A 25,744-nucleotide genomic window follows, 5' to 3' on the forward strand; every position below is an offset into this window, starting at 1 on the left:
TTACTAGGGGTTGCCGGCTTTATTTGCTTGCTGCCGAATTTAGGGTTCGTCGGTGAAGGATTTGAATGAAAGTAGTCCTAGTGAAGGCCACTGAAATCAGCGGGGCGCCCCCTCCGAAGGTCTTTCAATCAGATTGCCTTCATCCGAGTCACGGCACCAAATTTGTTATAAGTTGCCCCCTTAATTTTCAGAGAGCATTGCATTAATAATAGAAAGGAATTTATTGAGTAAGCAACAGCAAGCAAAACAGCGCTGGGCGGCCGGGGAGTCTCGGCTCCGCCAACGGCGCGCACCTCACCCCCCCCAGGGTCCCTTTTTATATCTTGGTAATTCTAGGATTACGCAGCACATCCTGGTATATTCTGCGACTGCGCGCACTGTTGCTAGGGGGTCGTCTCTGTCCCTCTGGTGGTCATGAAGATGAAGGCCGTAGTCTTCCTCGGCGTTGTGGTTCAACTTCTTTCTTTATTTGGTCATGTTGGCCCAGCGTGAGACAGGAAGGCAAGATGTTGATACACTAGTTTAACAACTTATCAGGAGATGGTTACATGAACTTTGCAGCAGTGTTATTTTGAACAAAAGAGGCTACTGAGATGCAGAAGGAGAGAAGGGGAGAGGGTTCTCTTTTTTGTTACATTAAGCAAAGGAATTTTCATAGTGTCTAGCTAAGCATTATACAGCTCCTTACTTCAGCAGGGAGTTTTCACAACTCCCGTTCCTCAAACAGAACTCCTTGTTTTTACAAAAGACAATGAACAAACATTTATTGTGTATTACAATATACATACTTATATACTTTAAAATGTCCTGGGATCTCAAAGCAAACTGGTTTTACAGAGAGATAAAGTATGTAATCTAAATGCAGGGGAAAAACATATGATGAAGCATGGTTTAGTGTTATCCAAAGACTGTAGTACAGAAGGTGTACCAAATATCAGAATACTTCTTCCCATTCATCTTGTTTCACATCCATGCAGGTTTTGTTTTATAGTTTTCATGTGGATTTGGGGGGGGGGGGGATATTGGGGGTAGGCAGGGAAATTCAGTTCTGCACTTGGAGGCCAAGAAATAGACATATTTTTTCCCAACTTTCCAAAAAATAGTACATACAATAGCACCATAAAGTTTAGTTTTAAGTAAGTACTTGACAAGCAGAATATATATATATATATACATATATATATATGTATGTATGCATGTATATATATATATATATATATATTAGTGTGCTTGGCAAGCATTGGGAGCAATTTGACAAAAGAATTTGCTAACCCAATGCAAAACTGTAGATAAATGCTAGCTGAGCTTATGTCATATTAATAAATTGTGCATGAGAGCTCAGAGCTATATCTTAGTATGAGGCATCAATGACCACAAAATTAAGCAGAATGAGTTTTTCTGTCCAACCTGCCTCCGACTGCAGTCTGTAGCTAAATAAGCTTAGAAAGAAATGTTTGCTACACATCATGTGAGAAAGGCTGAGCCAGTGCTGTGTGATCCTAGCAACTGAATCAGAGTTCTTCCACAGGCAGGGATACTGTCAGTAAATTCTCAGAACATGGACATGTTCTTCTCAGAACATGGACATGGGTTGTAAATTGCAGCACAACCTTTGTTCTTAAAAAGAAAATGAAGGGAAAAATAAAAGGACTGTGAAAGTGTGGTAAGGGAAAGCCCCTGGCAGGGGCCCAGCGCTCTCCCTTTTACTTAATCACTGCTCACAACTTGCCCCATTCTTCCTGCTTGGGCCTGTTTGCCTGTAGAGCTAGGAAGAAGAATTGCTTTAAGTGCCATTTCACATCAGAAATCAAGCCTTCTATATGCCCTTCTCCACACATATAATTTACGCCTCTCAAAGGCGTAAATGCTAGCTGGAGTACTGTGTCTGCATGTGCACAAAGGGTATATCGGAAGCCCTTTGGGGAATGTATTTTCTACAGCAAGAGGCACTCTTATGGGCACAAATTGGTTAAGCATGTTAATAACACAACTTGGAATATACTGTGAAACAAAAGATATCTCTGTGAACTGACTGGAAAAAAACAGTCGAGCGGTGCAGACCTGTAATCATAGCAGCTCACGCTATACACGGCTGATCACTGCCATAGCAACAGACTGTGTTTAGTTACATCACTGCAATCAAGGGGGGATAAGCTACAAGGGCGAACAGATGCCAAACAGTTTCTGTAAAGAAGAAATTTGTTTGAATATATACATTGAGCAATTCACAACATTAAACAAACCAAAGGTCAGAGGAAGCAGGAAAAAGAGCTCAAAACATACGTACAGAAATTTCAAGTGGCTCAATGAGCTTCATTGTTAGCCTCCAATTTTTCCATATAAAGTGCATTTGTGTTGAACATCTTTAGTTTTCTTTGATATTTCTCAGAGACGCAATATGGGACAATCTGCAGAACAAGCTATCCAAGACAGATGAAGAAAGAGTAAGGCCTTTTATGATTTTGCTCCAGGATTATACTTTTTACTTATTTGTTTAACACTAGAAATGCCTACAGCATTACCAAAGGGAAGAAAAAAAAAAGTTACTCTTTTAGAGTGGGAGACAAATCTTATGTGTAGAGAACAAGAAAAAAAAAAAAAACAAAAAACTGTGCAGAAGCTGAGATGAAATACTGATAAAGAGACTGACCAAGTGATGCACCCAATGCTCTTAGCTTCATTGAAGTCTAAGTCTTATAATTGATTTCCAATGGTTTTGTGCCTTCCTAAAAAAGTGAGTATTTGACCTCCAACTTATGCACGAAACTAAACTTTAGAACTGATCCAAGACTCAGATTTCACACAGTACTAGTATCTTTTTGCTGTGCTGCAGGTCTAAAATATGTGAGTGAGCCTAGAAACCTAATTTAAGGAGTTTCTTATTTTCAAGTTCATTTCACAGATCAACTTCTTCACTGCAGATTGTTTTGTGGTAGATTTTTTTCCATTTACTGATTTTTAAATTTTTTTTTTTTACTTCTCTGTTTGCTTTCATAGTCTTATATGTTCTCACACAATTTTTAAAAAAGGAGAGATCAATTTTCAATAAAAAGAAGAGACAAAAAAAAAGAAAACCACATCACAAGTCTACATATAAAAAATGTATAACACTGTATGATGCTGACTATGCAAGAATAACTTTCAGACACAGGTATTCCTCCAGAGGATGTAGTAGTGATATTCAGACATAAAGGTGATACCAAACAGTTTTCCTTATACAGATTTTTGGATTAGGTCATGTAGTAGTTTCCTTATCAGGATTGCTTCTACACCTTCTCCAATAATACAAAAGCTGGGTGCAGTTAAGCCGTAGCAAAAATCAATTAAATAAAAAGGAATGTAAAAGAAAATGTGATGAAGAGAATTACAAATGTGCTTGGGTATGAATAAGCCCCAGAAATGTCAGTAGCTACGGGCACAGACAAGTTTCAAAATGTATCAGGGTACTTACTAAAGGAAAAAGGTAAACACCTTACAACAAGCACTCAGGTACAAGAAGAGTGCTAACTGTATGTAGAAAAATCAGACAATATAGGATTTTCCAAAGTGTAAGAAAAGAATACAGAAATAATGATCAATTTTAAATTAACTTAAGGTTTCATAGGGAAGCAGGATTGGCACTACAGAGGATTTGAATCAGACTGATAATATGTATTGTCATTACATATTACCATGTAATGATAATATTCTTCTTTTCATAGCTAGTTGAAGTGATTATTTTTCCTTGAAATAATACAGTGATTAAATAACAAGTAGTAATCCAAGGTATTACCGCCTCATATTTGTAAAATAAATTAAACTAGCATTTGATACAAAGCTATTCGTTCTTTTCTTTGAAAGAAAAGAAAAAAAAAAAAAGATCTGCTTATGCTTAAAATACTTACTATATCATAAATTTGCTCATCACTGAGTCAAGTTTGAAAAGGTTTACTTATTACTTATAAATATTCACAAACCGTATAATAGAGAGATAGAGAGATCATCTATTTTAATAATATGATTTAATAATACAATTTAAAACTGATATTGGGCTCTCACTTCAGAGCACTAAAAATTAACTAATTAAATACAATTTAGTTCATGAATTTTTGTATGAAACTGACAAAGCCTTTTTAATTCAATTGACATGTGCAAATCCTTTTCTCCACCCATTCCAACTTCAGTTCCAGAGACCAGGTCTTTATATACAGAAGAAGCTATAAAGTTGAAAATATAAAAATATGTTGCAGATGATATTCCAAAGGCATCTTAAAAACTGTCATCACAACAGACACCTAAGGAACCTTATTTACTTCATTTTAAGAGAGAAAAACAAACCAAACCAACCAATCAACCACATGTGCAATTTCATTGTCAAGTCTGCTCAAGAATAATTATTTTCCTTCAGTTTGTTCTGAATATTCTAGTAGGAAGTGTTTTGTTACTGCTCCTTTATAGCACTGTGTTGACTCTACACATACATCAGCAAGATATATTCATTTAAAAGAATCACTGAAAAGTAAACCAAATTTGCTTTTTAATATATACCTAGTTATATATACATATATATTATATATAATATATATAATAAATAAATAATAATATAATATAATATAATATAATATTATATATATATATATATATATATATATATATATATGTGTGTGTATATATATATATATACACAAATACCTCCACAAAAGTGAAAATCATAGGTTTTGGTATTTGCCAGCTGCTCACCTGGAATAAGTTGTTGGTATTACAGAAGAGAGGGAATGAAACAGTTACTGTTTTACTGATATATTGGTAGATTCTACAAAAGTGTAAAAGTCTTGCAAAATGCTATACAAATACTAATCTTGCATCAAGTAGTCCTACAGACTACAGTGTCACAGTTCACATGCTTAACACTTAGTCAGAAGGAATCTATTTCAATTCAAAAGGGATTGTAGGGGCAGCTCCTGAGCTTTCAGTCTGTATCTCCATAGTGCTCACAATGATGCCTACAGTTTTCTGAACTTCACTGAAACAGATGTAAACAAAGCTGTTTAGTAGCTTGGAGTAGAGAACCATTAATTTTACAGTAGTTTTTATATGCTTTGACTTCTAAAGAAAATAAAATTAGATTGAAAAATGCATCAAGGTTATGCATTTGGACCCCATATGAATCCCATATGAATGAGTCTCTTAAAGTATCATGAAATTCCATTTTATTTGCTCTACTTTTCCAAAACTTTGTGTTACCGTAAAGAGAAAAGCTGGATTTAAGGAGCTAAAAATTCCTTTTCTTAGAAAAAAATTACAATGAAATTACCTGTAAAGAACTGCAGTTCTTATTTTTACCAGTATGTTAAAAATGTATCTTGAGTTCCAAGTAAATAAATCAAGATGTTGCATAATAATCTTGCCTTCCTTTCTTTCTTTCTTTCTTTCTTTCTTTCTTTCTTTCTTTCTTTCTTTCTTTCTTTCTTTCTTTCTTTCTTTCTTTCTTTCTTTCTTTCTTTCTTTCTTTCTTCTCTAATGGTTTAAAAGATATCCTGAGCTACTTGGTCAGTGCCCCTAAATTATGAATGTAATTATTTTGTAAAATTGAAAAATAGGAAGAACAGAAAAAATTCAGCAATGTAATTCAAGTATTCTTCATTTTTTCCCTTTAAGATTCCTTACACAACAGTTTTCCCAAAAAGACAACAAGTAGTCTCCATAAAGCCAGTTGATTCTCTTTGTTTAGCATGAAAATATTATTTACTATAATGTATACATAGCTGCATTCCAACAGCTCTTATGTTGAGCAGTTCTGGTGGGTTGACTTGGCTGGCTGCCAGATCCCCACACAGCCACTTGCTCACTCCCCCTCCTTAATGGATCAGGGATTGAAAATAAGATGGAAAAACTTATGGATATTGACATCACTCTCTAGTAACTGTTATGGGCAAAACAACCGTGGCTTAGGGAAGATTAACTTACTTTATTACCAATGAATAACAAAACAGAGCAGTGAAAGCTAAAAGCAAACTAAACTAAAACCACCACACCCCCACCCACATGCATCTACCTCCTACCCCGAAGCCCTGCAGTGGAATAGGGAATGAGGGCTGCAATCAGTCCATAACGCTTCATCATCTGCCACTCCTTCATCCTCACTCTCTCTCACTGGTCCCTCCTATGAGATGCCATCCTTCCCAAACTGATCCTGCATGGGCTTCCCACAGGCTGCAGCTCTTCAGAGAACTGCTCAGACATGGTTCTGTACCACAGGGTCCATCTGTCAGGAGCAAGCTGCACCAATGTGCTCCTGCGTGGACTCCTCTTATAGAATCATAGAATCATGAGGGTTGGAAAAGACCTCAAAGATCTTTTGGTCCATCCATCAACCTACTACCAACATCACCCACTAAACCAAGTCCCTGAGTACCATGTTCAACCTTTCCTTAAACATCCCTAGGGCCAAAGACTCCACCACTTCCCTGGACAACCTGTTCCAATGCCTGACTACTCTTTCTGAGAAGCAATGTCTCCTAATGTACAGCCTAAATCTCCCCTGGTGCAACTTGAGGCCATTCCCTCTGGTCCTATCACTAGTTACCTGTGAGAAGAAGCTGACCCCCAGCTCCCCACACCTTCCTTTCAGGTGGTTGTAGAGAGCAATAAGGTCTTCCCTGAACTTCCTCTTCTCCAGACTAACCAACCCCAGTTCCCTCAGCCACTCCTCGTAGGACCTTCAGGCCCTTCACCAGCTTTGTAGCCCTTCTGTGGCTACACTCTCCAGAGCCTTGATGACCTTCTTGTAGTGAGGGGCCCAAAGCTGAACACAGCATTCGAGGTGCAGGCTCACCAGAGCAGAGTACAGGGGGACGATCACCTCCCTGGTCCTGCTGGCTATGCTATTCCTGATACAAGCCAGGATGCCGTTGGCCTTCTTGTCCACCTGTGTACGCTGCTGGCTCATGTTCAGGTGAGCATTGATTAACACCCCCAGATCCTTTTCCTCTGCACAGCTTTCCAGCCACTCTGCCCTAAGCCTTGGTGTCATTTGCAAACTTACTGAGGGTGCATTCAATTCCCTCGTCCAAATCATCAATAAAGCATTAAAGAGGACAGGCCCCAACAACAACCCCTGGGGAACAAACAGGCTGCAGCTGCGGCCCGGGGCCTGCTCCTGCCCTGCGGGGGCTCTCCATGGGCCGCAGCCTCCTCCAGGCCACATCCACCTGCTCCACTGGGGGCTCCTCCACCCACGGGGGGGCTGCAGCGTGGAGATCTGCTCCGTGGGGGACCCATGGGCTGCAGGGGGACAGCCTGCTCCACCGGGGGCCTCTCCCTGCACAGCCCGCAGGGGAACTGCTGCTGCCTGCCTGGAGCACCTCCTGCCCTCCTGCTGCACTCACCTGGGGGGCTGTAGGATTGTTTCTTGCACATTTGCTTACTCACCTCTCTCAGTGGCTCTTGTACTGGATTTTTTTCTGTTCCTTGCCTATGCTCTCACAGAAGCACAATCACATTGCTTGTTGGTTTGTTTCTGGCCAGCAGAGGGTCCCTTTTTGGAGCTGGCTGGAACTGGCTCTTATCTAACATGGGGCAATTTTGGACTCTTTTCTGAGAGGTTACCCCTGCAGCCACCTGGCTACCAAAATTTTGCCACATAAACCCAATAGAGCAGTTTTATTCTCTTGTGTAAGTATGGTATATTAGCAGTGACAAAAAAAAAAAAAAAAAAAAAAAAAGAAAAAAAAAGAAAAAAAAAAAGCAACTAAATGCTTCAGTTGTAAAATGCCATGATCTTGTATCATATTTTACATTTTCTATCTTTCCTGAGAATCTGTAGTAGAATCTTTTAGGATCCAAACTGAGATACAGAATCCAAACTTATGCTCATATTTTAATATGAAAATATGTGAGGCTTAGCACATTTGGGTAACACAAACAATGAGAAAGCTCCTAAAAGATTTGAGAGGCTTTTCCAGAAAGAGAAAAGATGAATCACCTTTTATTTATTTATTTATTTATTTATTTATTTATTTATTTATTTATTTATTTATTTCATCTGTTTTAAGTTTCATCTGGTTAAACAAATAGTAAGAGTGTTTCTATGCAAAAAGAATTTTTATAAACAAAATATTTTGTAAGCTGGCACTTGATGGTGTTTTCAGCTGAAATGTTTTCATGAGATTTTTCATAAATTTTTCATAGGGTACAGGGTAGATCTAAGGTATCAAAACACTCAGAAGGATTAAGTTCTTTCTGAAAATGTCAAAGCTTTACTTCTCTAATGCAGTTACTTGGAGGGGTGACAACACTGTTGATTTTTCATGTGAAAAGGTTAAATTTCATTGATAATGGACTGAGATCACAGGCATTAACTTGTGGTCACCACCCACAAAAGAGACTAAGAACTGGTCCTATCTGGGTTTGCCTAAATAACACTTAGTCTGAAGATCTGTAACTTGTTATCAATATAGTGCATTTTTAATCTGTGAACAGGAAACCACACTTCAAAGAAGAAAAGCTGCTTGTAAGGAGCTCTTTGGGGTTAATATACAGTAGTTTGGCCATAAGAGGAGATCTTAGAAGTGGTTTTTGAAAGTAGACTGATTGCTTTTGAAGAATACGCACAAGTCTAGCATCTGTTGCCTCTGACAGGGCTTCCCTAGTGGTATAGATGTTTTTATTTTTTAGATTAATTTAGAAAAGTTTAAACACTTTAAAGAGAAAAGTCTGAATCTAATGTAAACCGGAATTCTTACTACTTCGTCACAAGAAAAAAACAAAAAACTCCAGCACTACCACCACCAAAAAACAACCCACTCTCCCCACCCCCCCCCCAAAAAAAAAAAAAAAACTGCAAAAAATAAACTTATTGTTCTTTTTGTTTTTATGCTAAAACAGTTCTAATTCTGAAAAGGGATGCAAAATCTTGCGGTTATGCCAGTTATGAATAGGAGTGATATTTGCACTTGCAAGCTGCTGTGTGTAGTAGAATACAGAAAGCACACAGCATGCTTCAGAATGACAATATTGAAGCAGGGTAAGCTGAGACTTCAGTAATGGCATGTAATTCACTTGCTTTTACTGATAACTCCTTCTTGCCAACCCATACTGTGTTTTTATATTTTACATACACGCAGGCAACAGATTGTCTCTTATGGTATGTCTGTACAGTGTCCAATAAAATAGGATTCTGACAGGCATCTCTGGATACAATCCCTGTGCAAATTATAAAGAATCATGGCCCCTAATCTGAAGAAAAGTGCTTGTTTGAAAAATACATTAAAAACTTTTCTATATGGGAATTTCCATATTGGAAGTGTTAGGCAAGAGACAGACATACAACAGCTGTATCAAGTCTTTCTGTATGGCATAAGGTTTTGCCGGTTCTGTACATGTAAGGTGATGCCACAAAAACAGGTTGTCTTGTGAATACAGAGCTGCAGAGAGCACTTCCAGGATGATCACAGTTTCATAAGATACATTCAGAATTGTACCTCTGACTGCAAGTACCCTGGAGAGTTTTGGTTCCTGGGTAGGTCCATATCAAAGTGAGTCCCCTCTTCCCTTGCCCTCCTCAGAAGGAAACAGAGGAGAGGAGGACCACATTTAAGCAAGATTTGTAATTGAATGGATGAATAACCACAACCCTGATACCCACTGTAGTGCTTACTCACAGACAAAGTTAAACACAGTCTGCAGGGCTAGGTACACCTAATAAAAAATTGCAAAGGTTCTGTACAATAACAGATAGGAACTATGCCTTTAGTGCTAAAAGGCTTACATTTTAAAGAGAGAAAAGCTAACCCAATTAGAACCAATAGAAATTAGTTCTGTATGTAAGATGTATTGTGTTTGAACCTTCTCTGTATCTCATACTGACTCATGACTAATTTATTATGTTGGAAGCATATTATGATTATATTAAAATGTGCTTGGCATATGGGACCATTAGTGTGCCAAATGAAGTGTCCACATTCACATCTGCAGGTGTAAGCTACCTTCATTTTTGTTGCAGGGTAAGAATGTAGGCAAGCTTAACAATATTTAGAAGATTAATGTTTCAGTAGACAAAGAATGGCCTTACAGGATTATGAAATCCTTCAAAAGCTGATTTAGAATCAGAAGAAATAACTGTCTAATCAGAATCAGTAGTGTTTAGTTGTTGACTCCAGAATGCTGTGTTTGATGAAATATCAGAAAGCTGAATCAATTTTAGCCTTTGTCTGTGTATTAATGGCTTCCTTGATGATTTTTAACTTAATATTCCCTCATCTGTCTGTCTAAACATAAATTCTTTGAAATGCACATTGATTTCTTTGTAAAAACAAGTAGATGTATGAGCTGTTCATCCATCTTTAAGAGCCATATGTTCCATGGAACTCCATACAAAACAAGCATAAAAATACCTACCCTTTTCCAGAAGTGTGAGTTGTTTTATGTGCAGTGATAACAACTTACTTTTGAAGGAGTGTTTTACTAGAAGCCATAACCATGTCTATATATAGCTATGTTAGTAACATACTACACAGAGATGCACTTAGTGCATAGATACTTAGATACATAGATACATAGATTAGCCATGTAAGTGTCAGATAACTCTGTTTAAATAAGTTTAGTATTCCCATTTCCCACCAAATAGGTTCACATTGCTTTACACGAATCTTTATGAAATCATGAGATTTTTGTATTCTCTATTTCTGTCTAGAAACCCCAGAAGATCACAGCAGGTAGTTGAAGTGAAAGAGCTAGGAATGGACCCCAAAATTCCCACTTGGCTGTCATGTATTGTAGTAATAAACAGGCATAAACACAATCAAATCTTTCAACAGTTCAGTGTTTAGGTTTTTGTGAGAATATATATTTAAGCATTCTTTGCATTATCTTAGTGTATGTACATCTGACTCCATTTACTTAGCTTACAAGGAGATGTCCTTTTATTGCATGGGTAGAATAGTCCTCTGCTTTGATTAGAGAACATATATACAATATTCCAAAGCATTATGTTATAGCAAGAAAATAGCTTGGGACAAAATATCTGGTTTTATTGGTCTCGAGTGTGGAAGGTTGGGGAAAAAAACCATACACGAATACATAATGAAAGCAGCAAGAACAGTTGCATGAGAATTTACTTAAGTGCTAACAATGTTATTGGCCATAAGATAGTCTGTTAGCTTTTTCTAGTTTGGGAAAGATAGTTTATTATTTTTACTATTATTGTATTTGAAACTGGAATTTTAATGTAATGGTTATATGAAAACTAAAGTCAAGGCATGAAATTTATTTAGGAACTTGAAGACAAAGAATACTTTTTTTTTTTTTTTTTTTTTTTAAGCTAAATGTGATTTTTAGAAACCTAATAGTTAGGCACTGTGATCTGAAACATGTCAATGGAAAAAATAAATTAGATAGAATGTAGTTTTCTGAACAACAGTTGACATTTAAATATCGTTCAGCCCTCTCACTTAGTTTAAACAGAGGAAGTAGGAAAGCATTGACAAAATTGGTGGCAAATGTGCAGATCCTCTTAGGAGATTGCACCTTCTCTTGCAATTGGGCATGTTCAGACAAAAGACAAAAAAAAACTTCCTTGAGTGCAGGGTGGGACATGCCAAGGATGAGTGCTCAGCAAGCTGTGTGTCTGGAACACAAGAGAGACTGTTGAGAGAAGAAAGCAGAAGACACACAGACAGATCACAGATGTGATTATAAAAAAATAAGAAAAGAATACAAAAAATTGCAGATGTTCTCAACTAAGAGCAATCCTGAAAGAAAATAATTGGTCTGTTATGAACTTGGAATTTATTCCTGTTCCTACTCATTCTATTTTCAGAACTGTTGTTGTTGTTGTTGTTGTTGTTGCTGTTCTTTGTTATTACGTTCAAATACAATACAAATTTTTTACAGCTTTTGGTCTAAAGATAAGAGTCTACTCAGTTCCATCTAAAACATTGGCCAAATCAGGGTCTTTTCACAAGGAGACAGCAGTAAAGTCTCCTTCATGAAGCAGAGCCAAGTTCAATTAATCTGTCTGGGTGGCTGCAAATAAATAAAATCAAACAAGTGACCTCTTCCCTTTCTGCCTTCCAAAACAAATGTCAAAACGCAAAATCAGTATTCCCACTAAAATCTGTTTTGGCATCTAGTAAGCATGACAAATGATATCCTATGACCTATAAATGTAAATTGCCAGACATTCTTGGAGATGTAACAGTATTCTCACTCCTAATTACTTAGCATGACTATACCTGCAAAATTAAAAATGAGTTATTTAATTGACAGACTTTAACAGCTGAAGCACTCATTGTGATCCATTAATCTAGTCTCTACCTGCAGCCTGCATGAAACAGAATTTCGTCTGCTAATTTCATTATCAAACCCTTAACTTCTGATCTAGTTCCTGCAAATATTTCAGAGAAATACTTTGACTGAAAACAATGAAACAACTACTATGTTGCTTGGTCTTTTGTTTCCATGTTTAATCTCTCTGTTACACTTTGCAGTTTAGAATTAAGTAAGGCAAGAATTAGTGTCCTAGCAGGAGGAAAATTCACATAGCTTTGTTCACCTTTCATTACAAACAAATATACCACTCCACCATGTGCAGTCTATAGCTTTCATAAGTTCATACAGAAAATATCACAATCATAACACAGTGCCATTAGCTGGAGACCATCCTAATTATTAGTCACCTCATTGATGGGAAGTTTTGCAGAGAAACACCCACAAGTAATTGCTGTCTATATGCTGATGGGGGCCCTAATAATGCTTATGTTCAAAGATGAAGAGATTTAAATACTAATAAATTTATACTGAAAGGAGATAAAATTATGGGCAAATAATGGGAAGTTTTGTAATTCTTGATTCTTGTTCTTGATTGTTTGGACTCTCCCAAGAGCTTACAACAACTCTTTCTCTATACTTAACCAACTTTATGAGCCTCTTCCTTTACAGAGCAAAATGGTGACTGATAAGGACAGAGAATCTGGTTTTGCAGAAAGCTTTGCCCAATGTTTCCTTTCATCACAGTGCTCATGTGTGAGAGAGAAGAAAGGACAGAATTGATTAGAAGAACTTTTCCAGTATAATGTCTTGATCTCAGAAGAGCGAGTTCACCTTTCTTTAGATGAATTTGTGGGAGGAAGAAAAGCATTTGGTGGAGAGACAGGTGGCAGAAGGGAGAATCCAATTCTGGTTAGAAAAGACTGACCTCCTTTCACAACATTACTGTTCTTTCACTAGGTTGAAAACTCTTCAGCCTGGAGACCAAGGCTGGTGTGGAACTCCTGGATCATACTGTCACATTTCAGAGTTAACAGGCCTTCTTGATGCTATGTTATTTTCTTGCCACAGCTGAAAAGAGGAATAATAAAAAATGGCAATTTCATTGCCAATATACAAGCAAACTAGCAGACTCGGCTGTTGCTTCACCTTCCCAAATATGCCTGTTTTTTCCTCACATTTTCCTCCAAATGTGAAATTGTCATTTTTGATTTTTTTTTTAACCATCTCTCTTCTCCTTTCCTCCCTCACCCATTTCAAATAACAAACAAACAAACAAACAAAACAAAACAAAAAAAAACCTCAAACACATAGAAACTAATTACTTCAATCCTTGCTAAGTGCAGCTCACTTCTGAGCTGTAGAAAAACACTTGCTACCTCATGGCCATTCTTGTATTCTCAGAGCAACACCTATTGCTGGCCAGGCAGCAGCTGTTACAAGGCTCACTGTTGCATTTAGTCAGCTGAATTGCAGGAGGCCTTGAAAATATACAACCTTCACAGGAGTATGGTCCAGATCCTTTCATAGTAACAACTGCACAGTAATATTGTAACTATAATAAAATATTAATTTATTAATATTAGTAGTTAATTAACTTTATTAATTGTACAGACTCAGATCCTCAAAGTCGGGAACACACACATTTGGTGCTTGCCCATTACACAAAAAATACACAGCCTTCAAACTTCTTCATTGACATATGATGAGCAAGAAACTTGATTTTATTTTATTTATTTATTTATTTATTTTGTGCGTGTGTGTGTATGTTGGTAGACAATGCTGTACTTGAACAAAAGCAGAATGCATCTCTTCAGAATTAACTGTGTTTTAATTCCTTTGCCAGAATGCAGACCTCTCATTTATTTGGAAAATAAATTCTGAAAGATATCCTGCCCTTTCTTTACAAAGACTTTAATGGGAGTTAAAATTCAGTGGGAGTTATAATTCACCCATGGGAGAGAAGGGAATCTGCAAGCCAAGGTAAACAAACCTTCTCCTAATCGTGAGTACAATATTTCTGTAGCTCTTTTTTATGTCATCCAAATACAGGATTAGGGATGAAACAAGAACAAACTGCTAAAATGGTGCAGGAAATACATTTACTATCACTGGCACAGACTCTTTTTATGTGTAAATCAGGTTAGTGCTAAACAGTCAAAGAAGCTGTATCAATTTGCAACAAATGTACATCTCACTTTATTCTAGGTTAGGAGCAAGGTCATTAATATCTTTTCAGGTTTATTTCTGAAATCAGACAGATATGTAAAAAAGCTTATTATCCGTGAAAACCCTGGTGACATCTTTCTGTATATGCTGTACTATTAATGCACAATCCCAACAGGTTATCTGTGCATTGGGATGAGTGATAATCAAAGATAGATGTCAGTAAGGGACAACTCACCGTTTCCAAGCACAAAAGACAGAATATAAAATCAAAATGTTCTTTTGTTTCCTCAAAATGTATAATGCTTGTATGATCACAAATCTTGCCCAACCATTAAATAACCAAAGCAAATCAAACTTTTGCTTCTGCGTTTCTGAAAGCAAGAGCAAGAAAACCGATAGGTTCCTTTTGATCTTGAGTGTCATAAGAGATAAAGAACTTGTGCATCTTCAGTTAGCACAGTTTGATTCTTTGAACTGTTGTATTTAAATGTATCTGCCAACCTGACCTAGACTGCTCACCTCTTTTCCAAAGAAGTCAGTGCTGAAAAATCCTGATCTGAAAAAGTCTGTATTTAGTATCCATTATAATGGTATTTCAAAGATCTTCCACAGCAATTATGCAACTAGGTACCGTTAAACATTGGTGGATGGAAAGCTTGAAAAAAACATATCCCTGAAGTAATCAGATAACAGCAGAAGCAAAATACAGTCTGAAGGTATTGTCATATTCATGAATATGAATAAATTACTCCAGTACAATCCAGTGCAGAGAAGATAATGGAACTCTCATAGCTGAAAGATTGGCAAGAAATAAACAGCTTCGCTAATTTATGTCCTTCAGACACCTCCTCTGTATTTCAATATACTAGATTTTCTTGAAATACATAATTAAAATGCACAAAAGTCACATTCAACTAGTTGTAGACTAGCTATTACTTAGTAAAATGTTCAATATACTCAATCTTTTGTGCAGGTTGTCTGTGGTTCCTTGGCAGGTCTAAACTAATCTTTAAACAGATTAACTACAATATGTGAACAGTGAGTGCCACACCATTCAGGTTTTAGATAATACTCTTGGTCTGTACAGTTGGAATACTGTGATCATCAACTCTGTAACATCACCTAAACAATGCTTTCAGGACTTCTCTTCAGCCATATAACACAATAGATAGTATTTGATGGTAATCTGGACGTTTCATGCCTCATTTCTCCTGCAGCTCCTTCTCCTTCATTTATAGCTCACTTTCAATGTTTACCACCAGAATTTACTCTCTTTTCCATATCTACTGTATTTGGTCTTTTCTATGTATTAATGATGCATTTCTTTGTTCCAGTGAGCTCTCGTTCTGCTTTTCAGGGCAATCTGTTAAATTCTGGAAGTCCATGTTTTTCCATATCACTCCTCCTGCTTGTCCTCTCTGTCTCCCCCTGCCTGCTTTCCCGCTTTTTTTTTTTTTTTTTAATGGAAACCATTCTTTCTGTTTTCACTTAGTCTATTAGTCTATCCTTTTATTCTAAGGATAAAAATCTGTCTTAAAGTTTAGTTACATTGGTTAATTTGTTTTCTTTAACATTGTTTTAGTCTGACCAACAAAATTTGGAGCACATAGACTCTTACAAAAGCTCAGACTACTGCTAAAACAAACAAACAAACAAAAAGAACCATGTAGAAGTCACCAGGACAATTGTGTGCATGCAATTCTCAGTAACATTTTTTTGGGGGGCATCAAAATTAAAAAGAGAACAAATAGAAATATAGCATTTTTATTTCCTGATGACAGAACAAATATGTGGTAAATCTTTCCTTTGAATCTTACTTCTCAATTGAGAAGAAATGTAGACTAATATGCCTGAATTTCAAAAATCAGCAAATTTCTCTCCTCATGCAAGACAGCAATCTTGTTTTAGTGAAGGAAACTAACCAACTGTAATTTCAAATTCAAGTTTCAGCAAGTTGCATCAAAATTCTCAATGCACTCTGTTTAGAGCACACTTCTAAGTATGCACCATATATGGCTCATATCTCTATTGCCAAAAAGCAGATGGGTAGTAAATGGAAGCACAAAGCATCTGTGCTATGTGCAGCTTATTCAGTGCTAAATAAAGTTTTCATTTTATCATAATAAATATGAAAAAATAACCTGTATGGTACTGTTATCATTACTAGCTTGTGTCTTATAACTGTTAATAAGAAGACAAAGCTCAAACCAACATGTCTAATGTAATTAACATTTGAATGCTTATGACAATTATATGGTTGAGACAGAAAAGATGTCATTTTTAGTGAAACAGTACTGAGGCAAATATTTTTACATTGCGTATGCTGATGTCAGTGAAGTAAACACACTGTCTCTTAACATGAGAGAAAAAGATAGTAATTCATGATGCATGTATAAAAGAGTAAATTTTAGAAAATGTTTTTGTTTTGGACACGTGCACTATTTTTTAGGTTGTGAGAAAATAATTTAATAGAGGAGAGAACAGAGGTAACTTTATATTTCTATGTTAAATCATATTAGGAGTTATTTACAATAAAATAAATCATAGAGTACCAAGCCAAGAGATTTGCAACCTGCCTATTAGACACAATAAAAAACATAATTTGTCCTACAAGTTAGAAAATAAATCTGGTAACAAGGGAAATTTCAGACTGAATAGTAGTCACCTGCTTTTGTCATCAAATTCCCTTTCTGAATAAATAAATATTAAACACATTAAAAAAGTAATAAAAAAAGATTATTACTTATGTTAGTTCCCTGCCTGAATCATTCAGAAATCATCTGAATAACAGAAGTAATAACATCTGATTTAAGGTAAGATATCTTCATGTCTTTCACTTGACTGAAAAAGATAGAGATCTTATTTGGGTTGGGGTAGAGAAGATGCCATCCTCTCCTAAATTTCCTGGAGAACATAAAAGTGAAAATATCAAAACTCTGTAAATAAAGGGAGATTAGGTGTGTATAAAATGATTAAATTGTACAGAGAAATGATGCAACCTTTAAATGTTAACAGATGTTTAGGGAATTAAGTATGTTTCCAGACAGAAAAGTGCCCGGTACTTAATGATGAGTGGTTTTAATACTGCAGCAGGGCAATACATAGGATTTTGTTGTTATTGACTCATGATCATAGAATAAAAACTAAGTTTCTGGTTATGGTAATTAAAATTCTCTTTATGCTGTAATTAAGCATGCAGATAAGAGAAGGTACTTTTCCTGATGGATTAGATGAAACATTCAAGCACTAAACACTGCAAGTAGCAATTATTCTACCTCTTCCATAGTCTCAAATGTTAAATGTTAAATTTTGGCATCAAGGGGAAACAAAGCACCAAATAAACAAACCAGCTTTAGGTAGAACTGTAATCTGCAGTGTCATAATAGCAAAGAACAGATGGACATAATTTTCAGGGCTGCAGCAGGAGAAAGATGGAGATGGAAAGAAGATACAGATTGAGGAGGTAAATTGAGATTACTGGAACTAATATTCTGAGTCTGGATAATTCAGATGAAAGCGACTTCAAATATTTCTGTATCAGCACTGTTACCTAGACAGATATTGATTAGGTCAAGCAACACAAAGTTGCAAACTTACTAGAAGGAAGTTCCACTTAGATGGTCAACAAAGCCATCTGAAACAGGACATGACATAAAGGTGAAAGTTTGAGCTAATTTACAATGAAGACATCAATGTCCTAGATGGTTATGGAGAAATAAAAATGCATTAAACAAATCTCACTTGACACCCAATTGTGTGGGAGCTGAATGCATCGTTCTAGCTTATGTGGAGCTTCAGAAAATTGTGAAGATTGAGTAAAATCCATTCCTGTGTGCTGAGGACTATATGTTGCTTAAGCCAGATCTTAAGTGCTTAAGCTCTTTGGACTAGAAGTGATGGCTTCTTCAGAACTGTTGCCTTGCCTCACAAGAAGAGCTCAAGTGAAATTCCATGAGACTGGACCTCAGAGCACAACCCAATATACAAAGTGCTTGGCAGCAGTAAATGACATTGTATTTGGTGCCATTTAGGGCACATAGCATCATCTAAAGGAACTTTTTCTGATGACATTTCAAGTACATTTCTCCAGTGCCGTGAAGTATCAAAAAGCAGATTCTTGCTTATTTACACAGTGTAGGGCTACATAGAGAAAGGAGCTCAGGCCCCAAAGTAGTGGTCTTAAATCAATTCAATCCAAGCTGATGAAGCCATACTGCTTCAAATGCCACAGATAGCTGATTGATGTTTGCTTGTTCTCTGATCTGCACAATATAAACATACTTTTGTCTGACTAGAAAGTTAGATGTCAGGGAAGAAGAGGGTTTGAGGAGCTATATGTTACTCATCTCTTTATGCGGATCTGGTCCAGTGAATGGATTTTTGCCTGACAAAAACACTGTCCCATAGCGCTCACAGTTTCCAAATAAATAAATAAATAAACGAAAATAATCACTCAACATTTTGTGTACTGTTTCCACTTCTTCAGGTGATAGAAAATGCAAAGGCTGATTGCTACCCTTGTTTTGACAGTGTTCTCACTGCAATGATAAAAATGTTTTCTTTTCTGCAATATAGTATTTCATCAGTCAGACACAAGACCCAGTATCCTTCTCATACTGCTTCTCTCACATCCACCTGTCTGAGCTATTTTCCACTGCTGTCATAATTACAGAGAAAGGCTTGTTCAAAAGAAACCAACCAACCAACCAAAAATAAAATAAAATAAAATAAAATAAAATAAAATAAAATAAAATAAAATAAAATAAAATAAAATAAAATATAATAAAAATCACACCATTACTGCATGAATGTGACTGAGTTAAAGCAGTGTATATACTTGTTTTTGGGATTCTGACAAAATTAGGGAAATAGTAGTTTACCCAGAAAATCAAATAATTAATTACTTTAGAAGAAGTAATGACCTAACTTGAAATTGTAAGAGTTCTCCTTTCTATGTGACCTAATCTGGAAGCTAAATACATAGAAATTAATGTGTTTAAATACCCTGAACAAAACTCTGAAGTTAATGTCCTACTTACACAATGTATTTTACATGTATTTATTCATACTTTGGTTCATAACATATCTCAAGGGTTTCAAGGTAAAATAAAATCCTTGGAACAATCAGAAATAGCAAACATACAGTTAACTAATATAGCTAGTTTTAGTGTAACCAAAATCTTTTATATATATGATTAGTTGACTTATTCCTGTGCTCCCTAACATATTCTTAATCTCAATGGGATTATTTCAAAGGTCATTTTTTAAAGGTCATTCTGTAAAGGTAAACATACATGCATAATTTTACAAGCTCTAAAAATGAAAGAGTTAACCTACCTCTGTTATCTAGAGTATGAATGCTTACTAAGCTCAACATAAATCCATAACGATTAAATGCCTTCACATTTTTTAAGTATATAAAATGTAAGAAATTTAGAATTATGTAGAAAACAGTTCACAAGCTGTATAATATCATACCGATATATATACGTATATTTAAGTATCTATCAAATTAATTATAAAGTTTATTTCATAAATTAGCTTACCAACTTGCCTTAACTGAGCCAGAGAAGACTTAACACACCTAGAACCAAGTATGGCAACAATTATTTACAGTGACAGTTTACTGTGTAAAGGCTTAAGACTTCTAAATCTATTAAAACAAATAGAACTGTCCTGCTGACTCTGCATTTTGTAAGTAAACAACAGTCTTTCTACAGATTGATCTTGAAGAAATTTTGAATAATGCACCTTAGTTTTATAAATGTAATATTTGCCTTCTAAACTTGAAACCAGTATTTTTGTTTTGTAACAATTTCATTTCTTGCTATGTCCAGTGAATTATTGCTTAATTTGAATACAAAGAAAATGTTTGTTAAATTAAAACTTACAAAACTCTTCTAAATGCTTCAGAAATTTTCCTGATCAAAAAAAAAAAAAAAAAAAACAACCAAAAAAAACTTTCAAAAAATATAAAGTGGTGTTTGTTTGTTGGTTGGTTTGTTTGTTTGTTTTTTAAATCTTTACTTTTTCTGATATTTTTACTTTTATTTATTTATTTATTTATTTTTACTGATAGCTGGGGTGACAAAAAAAATCTCTGTGTCAGTCAGGCTAATACAAACAACTTTTAGTACTTCTACTATGGAAACAAAGCAATGTCTAGTGACAAAAGCAATAGTACAGTGACAAAAAAAAAAAAAAAAAAAAAAAAAAATGAAAAATGTTAACAATTCTTAAACTACATATAGACTCTACTAAATACTAGGACATCCTCACAGTCTTCAAGAATGTCTTCAAGTGAGAGTCCATACAGTCTTCCAAGTTAATTCAAATCTTCTGAATAGGATGTCAATTCAATATGATCAGTTACCTGCTCAAGTTTATACATATTGTTGGGAAGACTTTATTTTGTAAACAGTGTTGCAACAATTCAATAGATGTGATTGATTGCCAGAATTGTCACTATTTTCAAAGCCACGACTACCAAAATAATAACATTTTGAGAAAAGAAAAGAAAAACATTTCTGAAATTTCACAGCAGTGATTTTTTAAACTATTATATCTTTTCTAATGAAATGTATGCAGAAAAATGATGGAAGTATCCAAATAATAATCAACATGTTATGATGGAAGTACAAGGTACTGCAAGCAGAATGTTTCACACTTTGTGGAATCAAGGAGTACAGCTTTAAACTAAAAAAATGGTAGGTTTAGATTAGATATAAGGAAGAAATTCTTTACTATGTGGGTGGTGAGGCACTGGAACAGGTTCCTCAGAGAAATGGTGGATGCCCCCTCCATGGAAGAGTTCAAGGACAAGTTGGGTGGGGCTTTGTGCAACCTGGCCTGGTGGGAGGTGTCCCTGCCCATGGCAGGGGGTTGGAATGAGGTGATCTTTAAGGCACCTTCCAACCCAAACCATTCTATGCTTCTATGAATTGGAGCTTGGGCCAGGCTCCTCACAGAGAGCGTATTTAATGATTCTCCACTAAAGAAACAAAACTGAGAAGAGTGAATTGGGCTCATTTATGCCTTTCATTAAGGTAGGCATGGGGGAGTACAGGGGGATAAGATGTTTTGTTAGTATCATGAGACGTAACAGTGTAATTTTTTTACTACGTGTTAAAAACAAAATTATACTGTGTCAGTCACATGAGCATTGCAGAGAATACATGTCAGAAAGTACAGCCAGTTTAGAGACAATTTATGAGACAGCAATAACCAACAGCAAAGCTATACTTTTATGAATGTGGTTGAACGATTCTCCTTTAAATAGGCCTTTAAGTAAGGCTGATTAGCGTAAATAAACAAAAATGATTGTGTTCAATCTATACAACTGATTCATGACATAACAGAACATATGAGAGAGCAGAAGAGCATATCTACAGCAGCCCTGAACATTGCTAAAACTGACAGAATGGTGTGCTGGAAGCTGAGTTTCCTCAACTACTGTATCATCCTGTGATAAGAATGTATACAATAGCAGCACTTATTTTATGACAGCTTTGTGACTGTACTACTTTTTTTTTTTTTTTTTTTTTTTTTTTTTTTTTATTTTTTTTTTTTTTATTTATTGGATGCAAAAGGAAATATGAGGCTGTGGAATGTTCTGATATGTTCTGGTCTTTTGATGGGTGTAATCAAGCTGACTACTACAGGTTCAGGGTTCAGTTTCCTGCTAAAAATGGTTCTGTACAAACTGCAAATCATCTGTGCTGCATGACGGAAAAAAAGCTAGAGCGGATAATGACATCTTTATCTTCATTTGGTAACTGTTTTCCACATCTAACCAATATCACCTTGACTTGTCAGGCATTAGTTTTGCTTCCTTGTCTCCTATCTAAACCTCAGATGCACAGTAAAATGAGGGTGGCTATTTTGGTGGATTGCTAAAACAGAGATTGTTGAAGGGCTTTCAGAAACTTTTAAGCCCATGTTCGGTTCTAAACTCTTATATGTAAATATTCGTAATGGAATGGAATAATGCTGAACCCCAAGGAAGAGCAGATGAGAAAGAATTCCAATACTATCAAATTTACGACATTTGTCCACTGGCAATTGTGCAGAGTAACACATGAGGAATGCTAGAAGACTGTTCTGTTTCCATATCTTCAGATCGTCCAGATTGGGGCTGCAATCTTTGTACTCAGATTACCTATCAGTAGTCAGCAAGGCAAAATTACTTCAGGAGGTTTACCCAGATTTAACTCACAATTAACCAGATTTAACTTAAAATGTTTGACTTTAGAAAACATATTTAGGTATTCTTCCTTAGTTACCCAACTGTTTTGAAAGACAGGGATAAGGTTATTGCTCAGCTCCTCCATCCCCAGAAAAGGGCGATGTGTTGCTAAAGGAAACATTCTGAGCTGACTGTGGCCATACTCTGACTGAGAGCCCACAAATCAAGGGGAGCATTTGGCTTTGCTAACTAACGTATGCTTATGAAAGGCCTGAGAGCTGATTGAGAGTATTTTTCATTAAAGGACACAATGACAGTAGAGTTTTCACAAAAGTGTTTGTGTCATTAAACACTTTTGTCTCTTTTTGATGTTTTGTTAACACAGGGGTCTGGCTCTCTTACAAGATTTGGTCACTCAAAACACATTAGCTTTAATCCAGTAGAGTAGTGACTAGAAGATGGGATTATACAGTATTAAAATCTTTAAATCTTTTTTTAAATCTTTTATTAAAATATTTCACAGTTTTCAGAATTTTGCAATTTTTGCAAAAAAAAAAAAAAAAAAAAAAAGATTTTGAAGATTTTCCAGCTTACTTGAATTTGACATGTAAAAAAAAGCAGCATCTGATAAATATCAAGGTCCTTACTATAGCCTACATTTTTGCCCAGTGTAAGGAATGTCAGGTGATACGTCCTGCACCTTTTTAATACTGTTCCTTAGGAAACCCTCAGTTCTCCCAGGAAGAACATACATTTTATACATAGTAAGACAAAAGAGGTACAAACCCAAACAGTTAGCGAATGGTAACATTTGCCATGATAATTTCTGTGATATATTCAATGGACAAGCATTTGTTGGCATTTGTTTTAAATTCAGATCACAACATGACACTGAAGAGTTTACCAAGGTTTTATAAGTGCATTGAGACAGTTTTTATCAGAAGAGTATGGAGACAGAAGGGTAAAAACACAGTTGACTAATAAAAAATTAAATAAAGATGCTTCAGAATATACAAGAAAAAAAACAACCACATATTCCTTGGGAATTTTGCTGAGGCACAAGTGGGAAATAGCTTGCTAGTAATTAATATGACTTTTTAATTTAAAATATATTTAATTAATTTAAAATAATTAATTAAATAATTAATTTAATATATATATTTAAATGAAAGATATGGATGCATATCTATATGCATCCATAAATACTATACTAATACACTAAATACTATACTTATAAATATATATATATATATATATAATACTATACTTATAAATACTATACACAAATACCATATGGATAGTGTTTGTGGGTAAAAATAAAAACAAACTAACTAAGAAAAACCCACAAAGTACTGCATCTAAGGAAAAAGAAAGAAAAGCCTAAAGACACACTTCATAAACATCTCAAATTGAAGGCTGGAAAAAAAGAGCAACAGCTATCCTCTGAAATTGCTGCCAAAAGTACTATTTTTATTCCCTTTTGAGAAATAAGATTATACAAGATTATCAGATTCATAATCCCAAATCAAACTTTCAAAGAGAGTATATAAGACTATAGTCATTATGTCCAGATACAAATACATTATCTGTTCCCTGTGGTTCCATTTTAGTCAGAGGAGTAACGGTACCTGTATGGAAATAAACTGGATTCTGTTTCATACATACAGTCTGATGACAAAATCAGCTGTGGTCAACAGAGGTCTTTCATTCAACCTAAACAAGCTGTATTTTTACAACAATGGTCTTTTAGAAGAGAAGCAAAGTCACTGCTCTTGTACTTAAAAAGACACAAAAAGTGTCAGTGGAGTAAATCTATTGATTACTCACTGTTTTTCTAGTTTCTGTCAGCCAGGAATAACAATAATAGCTTTTTCCAGAAAAGCAAGGATAAGTATCAATTGACGTGATAATGCTTTGAAAGAAAACTATGAAGGAAAGACATAATTTTAGAACATTTCCCAGTAAAATACTGCTTCCCCTAAAAAAAAAAAAAAAAAAAGAAAAAAAAAAAAAGAACTAAGACCAATAGTGATCCCTTTCTCTCTTTCACTAGGCTTTCAGTACTTACTGGGCAAATCTGGGGATGGAGAGGGAGAATAAATGATTCCACAAATATTCTTTTCTTTTTCAGTGTGGCTGATGGCAGAGCTATTTTACATGGTAAAAATCATTATTCCTTCCTGGAGCCAAGTTCTATATTGTTCAGAATGCAGTCAAGGTTGAGATTACAGACTGAAAAAGTAGTAAGAAATTTCTTAGGGTAAATAAACTGAAAGTTATGAAGAAAAACAATATGTAGGGTGGATCTTACACAAGAATGGATTTGAAATAAATGATCAGATGCATAATTTTTAAGAGAAAAAATAAAAAAAAATGTTCTGAACCAGACCAAAAAAATCAAGGTCGGTGAAAATGTTGCAGTGAAATCATGCCCACCAAGAACGAGATTTCTGATAGGAAGTTTTCCTTCCTTAAAATGTATCTAAAATTCAGTCTTGATTCTTCTTTTCAACAATCAGTTTTGTTGAGACTATTTCCATCTGTTCTTGTCTTCTGCACTGCCATTGTCCTATTCCAATTTCAAGAAATTACTTTTTATATAAAATGAAAATTATCCTGGTCAAGCAGAAATTATACAGACTAATATTGTTAAATGTGTCAAACAAACTTTCTGCATTCCTTTCCACAGCATGTTCTACCTAGCTTTTCTTGCACATTACTAGGATACTGACATTTCAGCAATGCAGAAGCTTTACTGCCAATTTGACTTATTTTTTGAAGGACTACCTTTGCTTTTGATGACATACTGTTCCAGTGTTTATGGCAAGCTTTTTCTAAACTCATAAATAAATGGACAGCCAATTTGGCTGCCAATTCTTAAGATACATTTATTCTACAAAAAGACTCCAAAGAAGCACACAACTGGTGTTTCATGATTGCTCATTCTTAGAGTATTCATGAATGTCTTTGTTACTTTATGCTATCTACTCTTATTTTAAAAGATGTATGGTTTAAAGAATTATTATTTTTTAGTTTTTATTTTTTATGCCAAAGCATAGCTGAAAAAAAAAAAAAAAAGATGATGATGACTCCTATAGGAAAAAAAAAGTACTAAATAATTTCCTTGATTCCAAAAATTAATAT

At 35.3% G+C, this 25,744-nt stretch overlaps 1 long non-coding RNA gene across 1 annotated transcript in view; it reads right to left on the reverse strand.

Annotated features, from left to right (window-relative positions):
• Positions 1-202: 202 nt before the first annotated feature.
• The window catches only part of LOC137861949 (uncharacterized), a 74,831-nt gene continuing 49,289 nt past the window's right edge, over positions 203-25,744 (reverse strand). The window contains exon 2 of the long non-coding RNA XR_011099941.1: positions 203-787. This is a non-coding gene — a long non-coding RNA (uncharacterized lncRNA). The remainder of the gene's footprint in view (positions 788-25,744) is intronic.

The sequence above is a fragment of the Anas acuta genome, chromosome 10 (genome assembly GCF_963932015.1).
Source record: "Anas acuta chromosome 10, bAnaAcu1.1, whole genome shotgun sequence".
Lineage (NCBI taxonomy): Eukaryota > Metazoa > Chordata > Aves > Anseriformes > Anatidae > Anas > Anas acuta.